The sequence below is a fragment of the Oncorhynchus keta genome, chromosome 3 (assembly GCF_023373465.1).
Source record: "Oncorhynchus keta strain PuntledgeMale-10-30-2019 chromosome 3, Oket_V2, whole genome shotgun sequence".
In the NCBI taxonomy this organism is placed as follows: domain Eukaryota; kingdom Metazoa; phylum Chordata; class Actinopteri; order Salmoniformes; family Salmonidae; genus Oncorhynchus; species Oncorhynchus keta.
The window spans coordinates 7,894,518-7,908,944 of record NC_068423.1 but is presented as its reverse complement, the minus strand read 5'-3'; the positions used below and the strand labels follow the sequence as shown (position 1 = coordinate 7,908,944).

At 42.5% G+C, this 14,427-nt stretch overlaps 12 non-coding genes across 12 annotated transcripts; all 12 read right to left on the bottom strand.

The window, feature by feature from the left end:
- Nucleotides 1-631: 631 nt before the first annotated feature.
- On the bottom strand, nt 632-704 carry trnak-uuu (transfer RNA lysine (anticodon UUU)). The gene has a single exon. It is a non-coding gene; the product is annotated as a tRNA-Lys (tRNA).
- Nucleotides 705-1,830: 1,126 nt separating this feature from the next.
- trnak-uuu (transfer RNA lysine (anticodon UUU)) lies at nt 1,831-1,903 on the bottom strand. Its single transcript has one exon. It is a non-coding gene; the product is annotated as a tRNA-Lys (tRNA).
- A 1,128-nt stretch (nt 1,904-3,031) lies between these two features.
- On the bottom strand, nt 3,032-3,104 carry trnak-uuu (transfer RNA lysine (anticodon UUU)). The gene has a single exon. It is a non-coding gene; the product is annotated as a tRNA-Lys (tRNA).
- Nucleotides 3,105-4,232: 1,128 nt separating this feature from the next.
- On the bottom strand, nt 4,233-4,305 carry trnak-uuu (transfer RNA lysine (anticodon UUU)). Its single transcript has one exon. It is a non-coding gene; the product is annotated as a tRNA-Lys (tRNA).
- A 1,113-nt stretch (nt 4,306-5,418) lies between these two features.
- Nucleotides 5,419-5,491, bottom strand: trnak-uuu (transfer RNA lysine (anticodon UUU)). Its single transcript has one exon. It is a non-coding gene; the product is annotated as a tRNA-Lys (tRNA).
- A 1,130-nt stretch (nt 5,492-6,621) lies between these two features.
- trnak-uuu (transfer RNA lysine (anticodon UUU)) lies at nt 6,622-6,694 on the bottom strand. Its single transcript has one exon. It is a non-coding gene; the product is annotated as a tRNA-Lys (tRNA).
- A 1,128-nt stretch (nt 6,695-7,822) lies between these two features.
- trnak-uuu (transfer RNA lysine (anticodon UUU)) lies at nt 7,823-7,895 on the bottom strand. Its single transcript has one exon. It is a non-coding gene; the product is annotated as a tRNA-Lys (tRNA).
- A 1,129-nt stretch (nt 7,896-9,024) lies between these two features.
- trnak-uuu (transfer RNA lysine (anticodon UUU)) lies at nt 9,025-9,097 on the bottom strand. Its single transcript has one exon. It is a non-coding gene; the product is annotated as a tRNA-Lys (tRNA).
- Nucleotides 9,098-10,225: 1,128 nt separating this feature from the next.
- trnak-uuu (transfer RNA lysine (anticodon UUU)) lies at nt 10,226-10,298 on the bottom strand. The gene has a single exon. It is a non-coding gene; the product is annotated as a tRNA-Lys (tRNA).
- A 1,128-nt stretch (nt 10,299-11,426) lies between these two features.
- On the bottom strand, nt 11,427-11,499 carry trnak-uuu (transfer RNA lysine (anticodon UUU)). Its single transcript has one exon. It is a non-coding gene; the product is annotated as a tRNA-Lys (tRNA).
- A 1,128-nt stretch (nt 11,500-12,627) lies between these two features.
- trnak-uuu (transfer RNA lysine (anticodon UUU)) lies at nt 12,628-12,700 on the bottom strand. Its single transcript has one exon. It is a non-coding gene; the product is annotated as a tRNA-Lys (tRNA).
- Nucleotides 12,701-13,829: 1,129 nt separating this feature from the next.
- trnak-uuu (transfer RNA lysine (anticodon UUU)) lies at nt 13,830-13,902 on the bottom strand. Its single transcript has one exon. It is a non-coding gene; the product is annotated as a tRNA-Lys (tRNA).
- Between the last annotated feature and the right edge of the window lie 525 nt (nt 13,903-14,427).

Here is a 14,427-nt window from a genome sequence, read left to right as displayed (position 1 = left end):
TGTTACTCAGGCCCACATGCTCGGATATGCATATAATTGGTAGATGTGGATAAAAATCACTCTAAAGTTTCCAAAACTGTTAAAATCCTGTCTGTGAGTATAACAGAACTGATACGGCAGGCGAAAACCTGAGGAAAATCAATCCAGGAAGTGGGATTTTTTTGATGTGGGTAGTTTTCAATTGAATGCCTATTGAGTTTCTAATGGGTTCGGACCCAGATTGCAGTTCCTATGGCTTCCACTAGATGTCAACAGTCTTTAGACATTGTTTCAGACTTCTTTTCTGAAAAATTAAGAAGAACGAGACCTTTCTGTCAGTGCTTAGGAAGCATGCAATGCTGGTTTGCGAGCGTGACCGAGTGCGCACCCTTCGTTGTTTTTCCTTTCTATTGAATACGCTATTGTCCGGTTGAAATATGATCGATTATTAAGACAATCGACAACCTGAGGATTCATTTTAACATGGTTTGACATGTTTCGACAAACTTTATCGGTACTATGAGGATGTCTTCAGACTAAGCTGTTTTGGCTCTGGGAGTGTTTTGTCCACAGTTCGAACATGTCATGGAAAGTCAAGTAAAATGCATGTTCAGAAAGACAGTGGAGTGAAGAAATGTGAACATTAAAGTATCGCCCGAACAGGGACTTGAACCCTGGACCCTCAGATTAAAAGTCTGATGCTCTACCGACTGAGCTATCCGGGCTCTGCTTTTGCTTATTTTCATACACCTAACCTGCCGGGTAGAGGCACGTGCTGACGAGGGGGCATTGTCAGATGGTACAGTTCCCCAGAGAACCAGGTCTTCATTCCAAATGATACAGTCAACAAAATCTGAACTAGGCATCCCCTCCAAAAACACATTGTACAAGATCTCGTGGCGCAAAGGTAGTGCGTCTGACTCCAGATCAGAAGGTTGTGTGTTCAAATCAAGTCGTGTTCAGGGATTTCATGTGTGCATTATCTGCCTTCTTTACACAGCGAAGTCAATGAATCAGCACATGAACCAATGTGGCTTTACATAAACCACCAAACCAATGCTGCTTAAGATGACAATTGTCTCTCACAGAAGCATGGCACACTGCAAATTCCTAAATCAGATGATGCTGTGTGATTGACAGACTTAAATCATTATTCGAACAAGGAGTTCAACTTCTTTTGGCTTGGAGGCAGAATTTCGGCATATGGATGAGAAGCGTGCCCTGTTACTCAGGCCCACATGCTCGGATATGCATATAATTGGTAGATGTGGATAAAAATCACTCTAAAGTTTCCAAAACTGTTAAAATCCTGTCTGTGAGTATAACAGAACTGATACGGCAGGCGAAAACCTGAGGAAAATCAATCCAGGAAGTGGGATTTTTGATGTGGGTAGTTTTCAATTGAATGCCTATTGAGTTTCTAATGGGTTCGGACCCAGATTGCAGTTCCTATGGCTTCCACTAGATGTCAACAGTCTTTAGACATTGTTTCAGACTTCTTTTCTGAAAAATTAAGAAGAACGAGACCTTTCTGTCAGTGCTTAGGAAGCATGCAATGCTGGTTTGCGAGCGTGACCGAGTGCGCACCCTTCGTTGTTTTTCCTTTCTATTGAATACGCTATTGTCCGGTTGAAATATGATCGATTATTAAGACAATCGACAACCTGAGGATTCATTTTAACATGGTTTGACATGTTTCGACAAACTTTATCGGTACTATGAGGATGTCTTCAGACTAAGCTGTTTTGGCTCTGGGAGTGTTTTGTCCACAGTTCGAACATGTCATGGAAAGTCAAGTAAAATGCATGTTCAGAAAGACAGTGGAGTGAAGAAATGTGAACATTAAAGTATCGCCCGAACAGGGACTTGAACCCTGGACCCTCAGATTAAAAGTCTGATGCTCTACCGACTGAGCTATCCGGGCTCTGCTTTTGCTTATTTTCATACACCTAACCTGCCGGGTAGAGGCACGTGCTGACGAGGGGGCATTGTCAGATGGTACAGTTCCCCAGAGAACCAGGTCTTCATTCCAAATGATACAGTCAACAAAATCTGAACTAGGCATCCCCTCCAAAAACACATTGTACAAGATCTCGTGGCGCAAAGGTAGTGCGTCTGACTCCAGATCAGAAGGTTGTGTGTTCAAATCAAGTCGTGTTCAGGGTTTTCATGTGTGCATTATCTGCCTTCTTTACAGAGCGAAGTCAATGAATCAGCACATGAACCAATGTGGCTTTACATAAACCACCAAACCAATGCTGCTTAAGATGACAATTGTCTCTCACAGAAGCATGGCACACTGCAAATTCCTAAATCAGATGATGCTGTGTGATTGACAGACTTAAATCATTATTCGAACAAGGAGTTCAACTTCTTTTGGCTTGGAGGCAGAATTTCGGCATATGGATGAGAAGCGTGCCCTGTTACTCAGGCCCACATGCTCGGATATGCATATAATTGGTAGATGTGGATAAAAATCACTCTAAAGTTTCCAAAACTGTTAAAATCCCGTCTGTGAGTATAACAGCACTGATACTGCAGGCGAAAACCTGAGGAAAATCAATCCAGGAAGTGGGATTTTTTTTGATGTGGGTAGTTTTCAATTGAATGCCTATTGAGTTTCTAATGGGTTCGGACCCAGATTGCAGTTCCTATGGCTTCCACTAGATGTCAACAGTCTTTAGACATTGTTTCAGACTTCTTTTCTGAAAATTAAGAAGAACGAGACCTTTCTGTCAGTGCTTAGGAAGCATGCAATGCTGGTTTGCGAGCGTGACCGAGTGCGCACCCTTCGTTGTTTTTCCTTTCTATTGAATACGCTATTGTCCGGTTGAAATATTATCGATTATTAAGACAATCGACAACCTGAGGATTCATTTTAACATGGTTTGACATGTTTCGACAAACTTTATCGGTACTATGAGGATGTCTTCAGACTAAGCTGTTTTGGCTCTGGGAGTGTTTTGTCCACAGTTCGAACATGTCATGGAAAGTCAAGTAAAATGCATGTTCAGAAAGACAGTGGAGTGAAGAAATGTGAACATTAAAGTATCGCCCGAACAGGGACTTGAACCCTGGACCCTCAGATTAAAAGTCTGATGCTCTACCGACTGAGCTATCCGGGCTCTGCTTTTGCTTATTTTCATACACCTAACCTGCCGGGTAGAGGCACGTGCTGACGAGGGGGCATTGTCAGATGGTACAGTTCCCCAGAGAACCAGGTCTTCATTCCAAATGATACAGTCAACAAAATCTGAACTAGGCATCCCCTCCAAAAAGACATTGTACAAGATCTCGTGGCGCAAAGGTAGTGCGTCTGACTCCAGATCAGAAGGTTGTGTGTTCAAATCAAGTCGTGTTCAGGGATTTCATGTGTTCATTATCTGCCTTCTTTACACAGCGAAGTCAATGAATCAGCACATGAACCAATGTGGCTTTACATAAACCACCAAACCAATGCTGCTTAAGATGACAATTGTCTCTCACAGAAGCATGGCACACTGCAAATTCCTAAATCAGATGATGCTGTGTGATTGACAGACTTAAATCATTATTCGAACAAGGAGTTCAACTTCTTTTGGCTTGGAGGCAGAATTTCGGCATATGGATGAGAAGCGTGCCCTGTTACTCAGGCCCACATGCTCGGATATGCATATAATTGGTAGATGTGGATAAAAATCACTCTAAAGTTTCCAAAACTGTTAAAATCCTGTCTGTGAGTATAACAGAACTGATACGGCAGGCGAAAACCTGAGGAAAATCAATCCAGGAAGTGGGATTTTTTTGATGTGGGTAGTTTTCAATTGAATGCCTATTGAGTTTCTAATGGGTTCGGACCCAGATTGCAGTTCCTATGGCTTCCACTAGATGTCAACAGTCTTTAGACATTGTTTCAGACTTCTTTTCTGAAAAATTAAGAAGAACGAGACCTTTCTGTCAGTGCTTAGGAAGCATGCAATGCTGGTTTGCGAGCGTGACCGAGTGCGCACCCTTCGTTGTTTTTCCTTTCTATTGAATACGCTATTGTCCGGTTGAAATATGATCGATTATTAAGACAATCGACAACCTGAGGATTCATTTTAACATGGTTTGACATGTTTCGACAAACTTTATCGGTACTATGAGGATGTCTTCAGACTAAGCTGTTTTGGCTCTGGGAGTGTTTTGTCCACAGTTCGAACATGTCATGGAAAGTCAAGTAAAATGCATGTTCAGAAAGACAGTGGAGTGAAGAAATGTGAACATTAAAGTATCGCCCGAACAGGGACTTGAACCCTGGACCCTCAGATTAAAAGTCTGATGCTCTACCGACTGAGCTATCCGGGCTCTGCTTTTGCTTATTTTCATACACCTAACCTGCCGGGTAGAGGCACGTGCTGACGAGGGGGCATTGTCAGATGGTACAGTTCCCCAGAGAACCAGGTCTTCATTCCAAATGATACAGTCAACAAAATCTGAACTAGGCATCCCCTCCAAAAAACACATTGTACAAGATCTCGTGGCGCAAAGGTAGTGCGTCTGATTCCAGATCAGAAGGTTGTGTGTTCAGGGATTTCATGTGTGCATTATCTGCGTTCTTTACACAGCGAAGTCAATGAATCAGCACATGAACCAATGTGGCTTTACATAAACCACCAAACCAATGCTGCTTAAGATGACAATTGTTTCTCACAGAAGCATGGCACACTGCAAATTCCTAAATCAGATGATGCTGTGTAATTGACAGACTTAAATCATTATTCGAACAAGGAGTTCAACTTCTTTTGGCTTGGAGGCAGAATTTCGGCATATGGATGAGAAGCGTGCCCTGTTACTCAGGCCCACATGCTCGGATATGCATATAATTGGTAGATGTGGATAAAAATCACTCTAAAGTTTCCAAAACTGTTAAAATCCTGTCTGTGAGTATAACAGAACTGATACGGCAGGCGAAAACCTGAGGAAAATCAATCCAGGAAGTGGGATTTTTTTGATGTGGGTAGTTTTCAATTGAATGCCTATTGAGTTTCTAATGGGTTCGGACCCAGATTGCAGTTCCTATGGCTTCCACTAGATGTCAACAGTCTTTAGACATTGTTTCAGACTTCTTTTCTGAAAAATTAAGAAGAACGAGACCTTTCTGTCAGTGCTTAGGAAGCATGCAATGCTGGTTTGCGAGCGTGACCGAGTGCGCACCCTTCGTTGTTTTTCCTTTCTATTGAATACGCTATTGTCCGGTTGAAATATGATCGATTATTAAGACAATCGACAACCTGAGGATTCATTTTAACATGGTTTGACATGTTTCGACAAACTTTATCGGTACTATGAGGATGTCTTCAGACTAAGCTGTTTTGGCTCTGGGAGTGTTTTGTCCACAGTTCGAACATGTCATGGAAAGTCAAGTAAAATGCATGTTCAGAAAGACAGTGGAGTGAAGAAATGTGAACATTAAAGTATCGCCCGAACAGGGACTTGAACCCTGGACCCTCAGATTAAAAGTCTGATGCTCTACCGACTGAGCTATCCGGGCTCTGCTTTTGCTTATTTTCATACACCTAACCTGCCGGGTAGAGGCACGTGCTGACGAGGGGGCATTGTCAGATGGTACAGTTCCCCAGAGAACCAGGTCTTCATTCCAAATGATACAGTCAACAAAATCTGAACTAGGCATCCCCTCCAAAAACACATTGTACAAGATCTCGTGGCGCAAAGGTAGTGCGTCTGACTCCAGATCAGAAGGTTGTGTGTTCAAATCAAGTCGTGTTCAGGGATTTTCATGTGTGCATTATCTGCCTTCTTTACACAGCGAAGTCAATGAATCAGCACATGAACCAATGTGGCTTTACATAAACCACCAAACCAATGCTGCTTAAGATGACAATTGTCTCTCACAGAAGCATGGCACACTGCAAATTCCTAAATCAGATGATGCTGTGTGATTGACAGACTTAAATCATTATTCGAACAAGGAGTTCAACTTCTTTTGGCTTGGAGGCAGAATTTCGGCATATGGATGAGAAGCGTGCCCTGTTACTCAGGCCCACATGCTCGGATATGCATATAATTGGTAGATGTGGATAAAAATCACTCTAAAGTTTCCAAAACTGTTAAAATCCTGTCTGTGAGTATAACAGAACTGATACGGCAGGCGAAAACCTGAGGAAAATCAATCCAGGAAGTGGGATTTTTTTTGATGTGGGTAGTTTTCAATTGAATGCCTATTGAGTTTCTAATGGGTTCGGACCCAGATTGCAGTTCCTATGGCTTCCACTAGATGTCAACAGTCTTTAGACATTGTTTCAGACTTCTTTTCTGAAAAATTAAGAAGAACGAGACCTTTCTGTCAGTGCTTAGGAAGCATGCAATGCTGGTTTGCGAGCGTGACCGAGTGCGCACCCTCCGTTGTTTTTCCTTTCTATTGAATACGCTATTGTTCGGTTGAAATATGATCGATTATTAAGACAATCGACAACCTGAGGATTCATTTTAACATGGTTTGACATGTTTCGACAAACTTTATCGGTACTATGAGGATGTCTTCAGACTAAGCTGTTTTGGCTCTGGGAGTGTTTTGTCCACAGTTCGAACATGTCATGGAAAGTCAAGTAAAATGCATGTTCAGAAAGACAGTAGAGTGAAGAAATGTGAACATTAAAGTATCGCCCAAACAGGGACTTGAACCCTGGACCCTCAGATTAAAAGTCTGATGCTCTACCGACTGAGCTATCCGGGCTCTGCTTTTGCTTATTTTCATACACCTAACCTGCCGGGTAGAGGCACGTGCTGACGAGGGGGCATTGTCAGATGGTACAGTTCCCCAGAGAACCAGGTCTTCATTCCAAATGATACAGTCAACAAAATCTGAACTAGGCATCCCCCCTAAAAACACATTGTACAAGATCTCGTGGCGCAAAGGTAGTGCGTCTGACTCCAGATCAGAAGGTTGTGTGTTCAAATCAAGTCGTGTTCAGGGATTTCATGTGTGCATTATCTGCCTTCTTTACACAGCGAAGTCAATGAATCAGCACATGAACCAATGTGGCTTTACATAAACCACCAAACCAATGCTGCTTAAGATGACAATTGTCTCTCACAGAAGCATGGCACACTGCAAATTCCTAAATCAGATGATGCTGTGTGATTGACAGACTTAAATCATTATTCGAACAAGGAGTTCAACTTCTTTTGGCTTGGAGGCAGAATTTCGGCATATGGATGAGAAGCGTGCCCTGTTACTCAGGCCCACATGCTCGGATATGCATATAATTGGTAGATGTGGATAAAAATCACTCTAAAGTTTCCAAAACTGTTAAAATCCTGTCTGTGAGTATAACAGAACTGATACGGCAGGCGAAAACCTGAGGAAAATCAATCCAGGAAGTGGGATTTTTTTGATGTGGGTAGTTTTCAATTGAATGCCTATTGAGTTTCTAATGGGTTCGGACCCAGATTGCAGTTCCTATGGCTTCCACTAGATGTCAACAGTCTTTAGACATTGTTTCAGACTTCTTTTCTGAAAAATTAAGAAGAACGAGACCTTTCTGTCAGTGCTTAGGAAGCATGCAATGCTGGTTTGCGAGCGTGACCGAGTGCGCACCCTTCGTTGTTTTTCCTTTCTATTGAATACGCTATTGTCCGGTTGAAATATGATCGATTATTAAGACAATCGACAACCTGAGGATTCATTTTAACATGGTTTGACATGTTTCGACAAACTTTATCGGTACTATGAGGATGTCTTCAGACTAAGCTGTTTTGGCTCTGGGAGTGTTTTGTCCACAGTTCGAACATGTCATGGAAAGTCAAGTAAAATGCATGTTCAGAAAGACAGTGGAGTGAAGAAATGTGAACATTAAAGTATCGCCCGAACAGGGACTTGAACCCTGGACCCTCAGATTAAAAGTCTGATGCTCTACCGACTGAGCTATCCGGGCTCTGCTTTTGCTTATTTTCATACACCTAACCTGCCGGGTAGAGGCACGTGCTGACGAGGGGGCATTGTCAGATGGTACAGTTCCCCAGAGAACCAGGTCTTCATTCCAAATGATACAGTCAACAAAATCTGAACTAGGCATCCCCTCCAAAAAACACATTGTACAAGATCTCGTGGCGCAAAGGTAGTGCGTCTGACTCCAGATCAGAAGGTTGTGTGTTCAAATCATGTCGTGTTCAGGGATTTCATGTGTGCATTATCTGCGTTCTTTACACAGCGAAGTCAATGAATCAGCACATGAACCAATGTGGCTTTACATAAACCACCAAACCAATGCTGCTTAAGATGACAATTGTCTCTCACAGAAGCATGGCACACTGCAAATTCCTAAATCAGATGATGCTGTGTGATTGACAGACTTAAATCATTATTCGAACAAGGAGTTCAACTTCTTTTGGCTTGGAGGCAGAATTTCGGCATATGGATGAGAAGCGTGCCCTGTTACTCAGGCCCACATGCTCGGATATGCATATAATTGGTAGATGTGGATAAAAATCACTCTAAAGTTTCCAAAACTGTTAAAATCCTGTCTGTGAGTATAACAGAACTGATACGGCAGGCGAAAACCTGAGGAAAATCAATCCAGGAAGTGGGATTTTTTTGATGTGGGTAGTTTTCAATTGAATGCCTATTGAGTTTCTAATGGGTTCGGACCCAGATTGCAGTTCCTATGGCTTCCACTAGATGTCAACAGTCTTTAGACATTGTTTCAGACTTCTTTTCTGAAAAATTAAGAAGAACGAGACCTTTCTGTCAGTGCTTAGGAAGCATGCAATGCTGGTTTGCGAGCGTGACCGAGTGCGCACCCTTCGTTGTTTTTCCTTTCTATTGAATACGCTATTGTCCGGTTGAAATATGATCGATTATTAAGACAATCGACAACCTGAGGATTCATTTTAACATGGTTTGACATGTTTCGACAAACTTTATCGGTACTATGAGGATGTCTTCAGACTAAGCTGTTTTGGCTCTGGGAGTGTTTTGTCCACAGTTCGAACATGTCATGGAAAGTCAAGTAAAATGCATGTTCAGAAAGACAGTGGAGTGAAGAAATGTGAACATTAAAGTATCGCCCGAACAGGGACTTGAACCCTGGACCCTCAGATTAAAAGTCTGATGCTCTACCGACTGAGCTATCCGGGCTCTGCTTTTGCTTATTTTCATACACCTAACCTGCCGGGTAGAGGCACGTGCTGACGAGGGGGCATTGTCAGATGGTACAGTTCCCCAGAGAACCAGGTCTTCATTCCAAATGATACAGTCAACAAAATCTGAACTAGGCATCCCCTCCAAAAACACATTGTACAAGATCTCGTGGCGCAAAGGTAGTGCGTCTGACTCCAGATCAGAAGGTTGTGTGTTCAAATCAAGTCGTGTTCAGGGATTTCATGTGTGCATTATCTGCCTTCTTTACACAGCGAAGTCAATGAATCAGCACATGAACCAATGTGGCTTTACATAAACCACCAAACCAATGCTGCTTAAGATGACAATTGTCTCTCACAGAAGCATGGCACACTGCAAATTCCTAAATCAGATGATGCTGTGTGATTGACAGACTTAAATCATTATTCGAACAAGGAGTTCAACTTCTTTTGGCTTGGAGGCAGAATTTCGGCATATGGATGAGAAGCGTGCCCTGTTACTCAGGCCCACATGCTCGGATATGCATATAATTGGTAGATGTGGATAAAAATCACTCTAAAGTTTCCAAAACTGTTAAAATCCTGTCTGTGAGTATAACAGAACTGATACGGCAGGCGAAAACCTGAGGAAAATCAATCCAGGAAGTGGGATTTTTTTGATGTGGGTAGTTTTCAATTGAATGCCTATTGAGTTTCTAATGGGTTCGGACCCAGATTGCAGTTCCTATGGCTTCCACTAGATGTCAACAGTCTTTAGACATTGTTTCAGACTTCTTTTCTGAAAAATTAAGAAGAACGAGACCTTTCTGTCAGTGCTTAGGAAGCATGCAATGCTGGTTTGCGAGCGTGACCGAGTGCGCACCCTTCGTTGTTTTTCCTTTCTATTGAATACGCTATTGTCCGGTTGAAATATGATCGATTATTAAGACAATCGACAACCTGAGGATTCATTTTAACATGGTTTGACATGTTTCGACAAACTTTATCGGTACTATGAGGATGTCTTCAGACTAAGCTGTTTTGGCTCTGGGAGTGTTTTGTCCACAGTTCGAACATGTCATGGAAAGTCAAGTAAAATGCATGTTCAGAAAGACAGTGGAGTGAAGAAATGTGAACATTAAAGTATCGCCCGAACAGGGACTTGAACCCTGGACCCTCAGATTAAAAGTCTGATGCTCTACCGACTGAGCTATCCGGGCTCTGCTTTTGCTTATTTTCATACACCTAACCTGCCGGGTAGAGGCACGTGCTGACGAGGGGGCATTGTCAGATGGTACAGTTCCCCAGAGAACCAGGTCTTCATTCCAAATCATACAGTCAACAAAATCTGAACTAGGCATCCCCTCCAAAAACACATTGTACAAGATCTCGTGGCGCAAAGGTAGTGCGTCTGACTCCAGATCAGAAGGTTGTGTGTTCAAATCAAGTCGTGTTCAGGGATTTCATGTGTGCATTATCTGCCTTCTTTACACAGCGAAGTCAATGAATCAGCACATGAACCAATGTGGCTTTACATAAACCACCAAACCAATGCTGCTTAAGATGACAATTGTCTCTCACAGAAGCATGGCACACTGCAAATTCCTAAATCAGATGATGCTGTGTGATTGACAGACTTAAATCATTATTCGAACAAGGAGTTCAACTTCTTTTGGCTTGGAGGCAGAATTTCGGCATATGGATGAGAAGCGTGCCCTGTTACTCAGGCCCACATGCTCGGATATGCATATAATTGGTAGATGTGGATAAAAATCACTCTAAAGTTTCCAAAACTGTTAAAATCCTGTCTGTGAGTATAACAGAACTGATACGGCAGGCGAAAACCTGAGGAAAATCAATCCAGGAAGTGGGATTTTTTTGATGTGGGTAGTTTTCAATTGAATGCCTATTGAGTTTCTAATGGGTTCGGACCCAGATTGCAGTTCCTATGGCTTCCACTAGATGTCAACAGTCTTTAGACATTGTTTCAGACTTCTTTTCTGAAAAAGTAAGAAGAACGAGACCTTTCTGTCAATGCTTAGGAAGCATGCAATGCTGGTTTGCGAGCGTGACCGAGTGCGCACCCTTCGTTGTTTTTCCTTTCTATTGAATACGCTATTGTCCGGTTGAAATATGATCGATTATTAAGACAATCGACAACCTGAGGATTCATTTTAACATGGTTTGACATGTTTCGACAAACTTTATCGGTACTATGAGGATGTCTTCAGACTAAGCTGTTTTGGCTCTGGGAGTGTTTTGTCCACAGTTCGAACATGTCATGGAAAGTCAAGTAAAATGCATGTTCAGAAAGACAGTGGAGTGAAGAAATGTGAACATTAAAGTATCGCCCGAACAGGGACTTGAACCCTGGACCCTCAGATTAAAAGTCTGATGCTCTACCGACTGAGCTATCCGGGCTCTGCTTTTGCTTATTTTCATACACCTAACCTGCCGGGTAGAGGCACGTGCTGACGAGGGGGCATTGTCAGATGGTACAGTTCCCCAGAGAACCAGGTCTTCATTCCAAATGATACAGTCAACAAAATCTGAACTAGGCATCCCCTCCAAAAAACACATTGTACAAGATCTCGTGGCGCAAAGGTAGTGCGTCTGACTCCAGATCAGAAGGTTGTGTGTTCAAGTCACGTCGTGGTCAGGGATTTCATGTGTCCATTATTATCTGCCTTCTTTACACAGCGAAGTCAATGAATCAGCACATGAACCAATGTGGCTTTACATAAACCACCAAACCAATGCTGCTTAAGATGACAATTGTCTCTCACAGAAGCATGGCACACTGCAAATTCCTAAATCAGATGATGCTGTGTGATTGACAGACTTAAATCATTATTCGAACAAGGAGTTCAACTTCTTTTGGCTTGGAGGCAGAATTTCGGCATATGGATGAGAAGCGTGCCCTGTTACTCAGGCCCACATGCTCGGATATGCATATAATTGGTAGATGTGGATAAAAATCACTCTAAAGTTTCCAAAACTGTTAAAATCCTGTCTGTGAGTATAACAGAACTGATACGGCAGGCGAAACCTGAGGAAAATCAATCCAGGAAGTGGGATTTTTTTGATGTGGGTAGTTTTCAATTGAATGCCTATTGAGTTTCTAATGGGTTCGGACCCAGATTGCAGTTCCTATGGCTTCCACTAGATGTCAACAGTCTTTAGACATTGTTTCAGACTTCTTTTCTGAAAAAGTAAGAAGAACGAGACCTTTCTGTCAATGCTTAGGAAGCATGCAATGCTGGTTTGCGAGCGTGACCGAGTGCGCACCCTTCGTTGTTTTTCCTTTCTATTGAATACGCTATTGTCCGGTTGAAATATGATCGATTATTAAGACAATCGACAACCTGATTCATTTTAACATGGTTTGACATGTTTCGACAAACTTTATCGGTACTATGAGGATGTCTTCAGACTAAGCTGTTTTGGCTCTGGGAGTGTTTTGTCCACAGTTCGAACATGTCATGGAAAGTCAAGTAAAATGCATGTTCAGAAAGACAGTGGAGTGAAGAAATGTGAACATTAAAGTATCGCCCGAACAGGGACTTGAACCCTGGACCCTCAGATTAAAAGTCTGATGCTCTACCGACTGAGCTATCCGGGCTCTGCTTTTGCTTATTTTCATACACCTAACCTGCCGGGTAGAGGCACGTGCTGACGAGGGGGCATTGTCAGATGGTACAGTTCCCCAGAGAACCAGGTCTTCATTCCAAATGATACAGTCAACAAAATCTGAACTAGGCATCCCCTCCAAAAAAACATTGTACAAGATCTCGTGGCGCAAAGGTAGTGCGTCTGACTCCAGATCAGAAGGTTGTGTGTTCAAATCACGTCGTGTTCAGGGATTTCATGTGTGCATTATCTGCGTTCTTTACACAGCGAAGTCAATGAATCAGCACATGAACCAATGTGGCTTTACATAAACCACCAAACCAATGCTGCTTAAGATGACAATTGTCTCTCACAGAAGCATGGCACACTGCAAATTCCTAAATCAGATGATGCTGTGTGATTGACAGACTTAAATCATTATTCGAACAAGGAGTTCAACTTCTTTTGGCTTGGAGGCAGAATTTCGGCATATGGATGAGAAGCGTGCCCTGTTACTCAGGCCCACATGCTCGGATATGCATATAATTGGTAGATGTGGATAAAAATCACTCTAAAGTTTCCAAAACTGTTAAAATCCTGTCTGTGAGTATAACAGAACTGATACGGCAGGCGGAAACCTGAGGAAAATCAATCCAGGAAGTGGATTTTTTTTTGATGTGGGGAGTTTTCAATTGAATGCCTATTGAGTTTCTAATGGGTTCGGACCCAGATTGCAGTTCCTATGGCTTCCACTAGATGTCAACAGTCTTTAGACATTGTTTGAGACTTCTTTTCTGAAAAAGTAAGAAGAACGAGACCTTTCTGTCAATGCTTAGGAAGCATGCAATGCTGGTTTGCGAGCGTGACCGAGTGCGCACCCTTCGTTGTTTTTCCTTTCTATTAAATACGCTATTGTCCGGTTGAAATATGATCGATTATTAAGACAATCGACAACCTGAGGATTCATTTTAACATGGTTTGACATGTTTCGACAAACTTTATCGGTACTATGAGGATGTCTTCAGACTAAGCTGTTTTGGCTCTGGGAGTGTTTTGTCCACAGTTCGAACATGTCATGGAAAGTCAAGTAAAATGCATGTTCAGAAAGACAGTGGAGTGAAGAAATGTGAACATTAAAGTATCGCCCGAACAGGGACTTGAACCCTGGACCCTCAGATTAAAAGTCTGATGCTCTACCGACTGAGCTATCCGGGCTCTGCTTTTGCTTATTTTCATACACCTAACCTGCCGGGTAGAGGCACGTGCTGACGAGGGGGCATTGTCAGATGGTACAGTTCCCCAGAGAACCAGGTCTTCATTCCAAATGATACAGTCAACAAAATCTGAACTAGGCATCCCCTCCAAAAAACACATTGTACAAGATCTCGTGGCGCAAAGGTAGTGCGTCTGACTCCAGATCAGAAGGTTGTGTGTTCAAATCACGTCGTGTTCAGGGATTTCATGTGTGCATTATCTGCGTTCTTTACACAGCGAAGTCAATGAATCAGCACATGAACCAATGTGGCTTTACATAAACCACCAAACCAATGCTGCTTAAGATGACAATTGTCTCTCACAGAAGCATGGCACACTGCAAATTCCTAAATCAGATGATGCTGTGTGATTGACAGACTTAAATCATTATTCGAACAAGGAGTTCAACTTCTTTTGGCTTGGAGGCAGAATTTCGGCATATGGATGAGAAGCGTGCCCTGTTACTCAGGCCCACATGCTCGGATA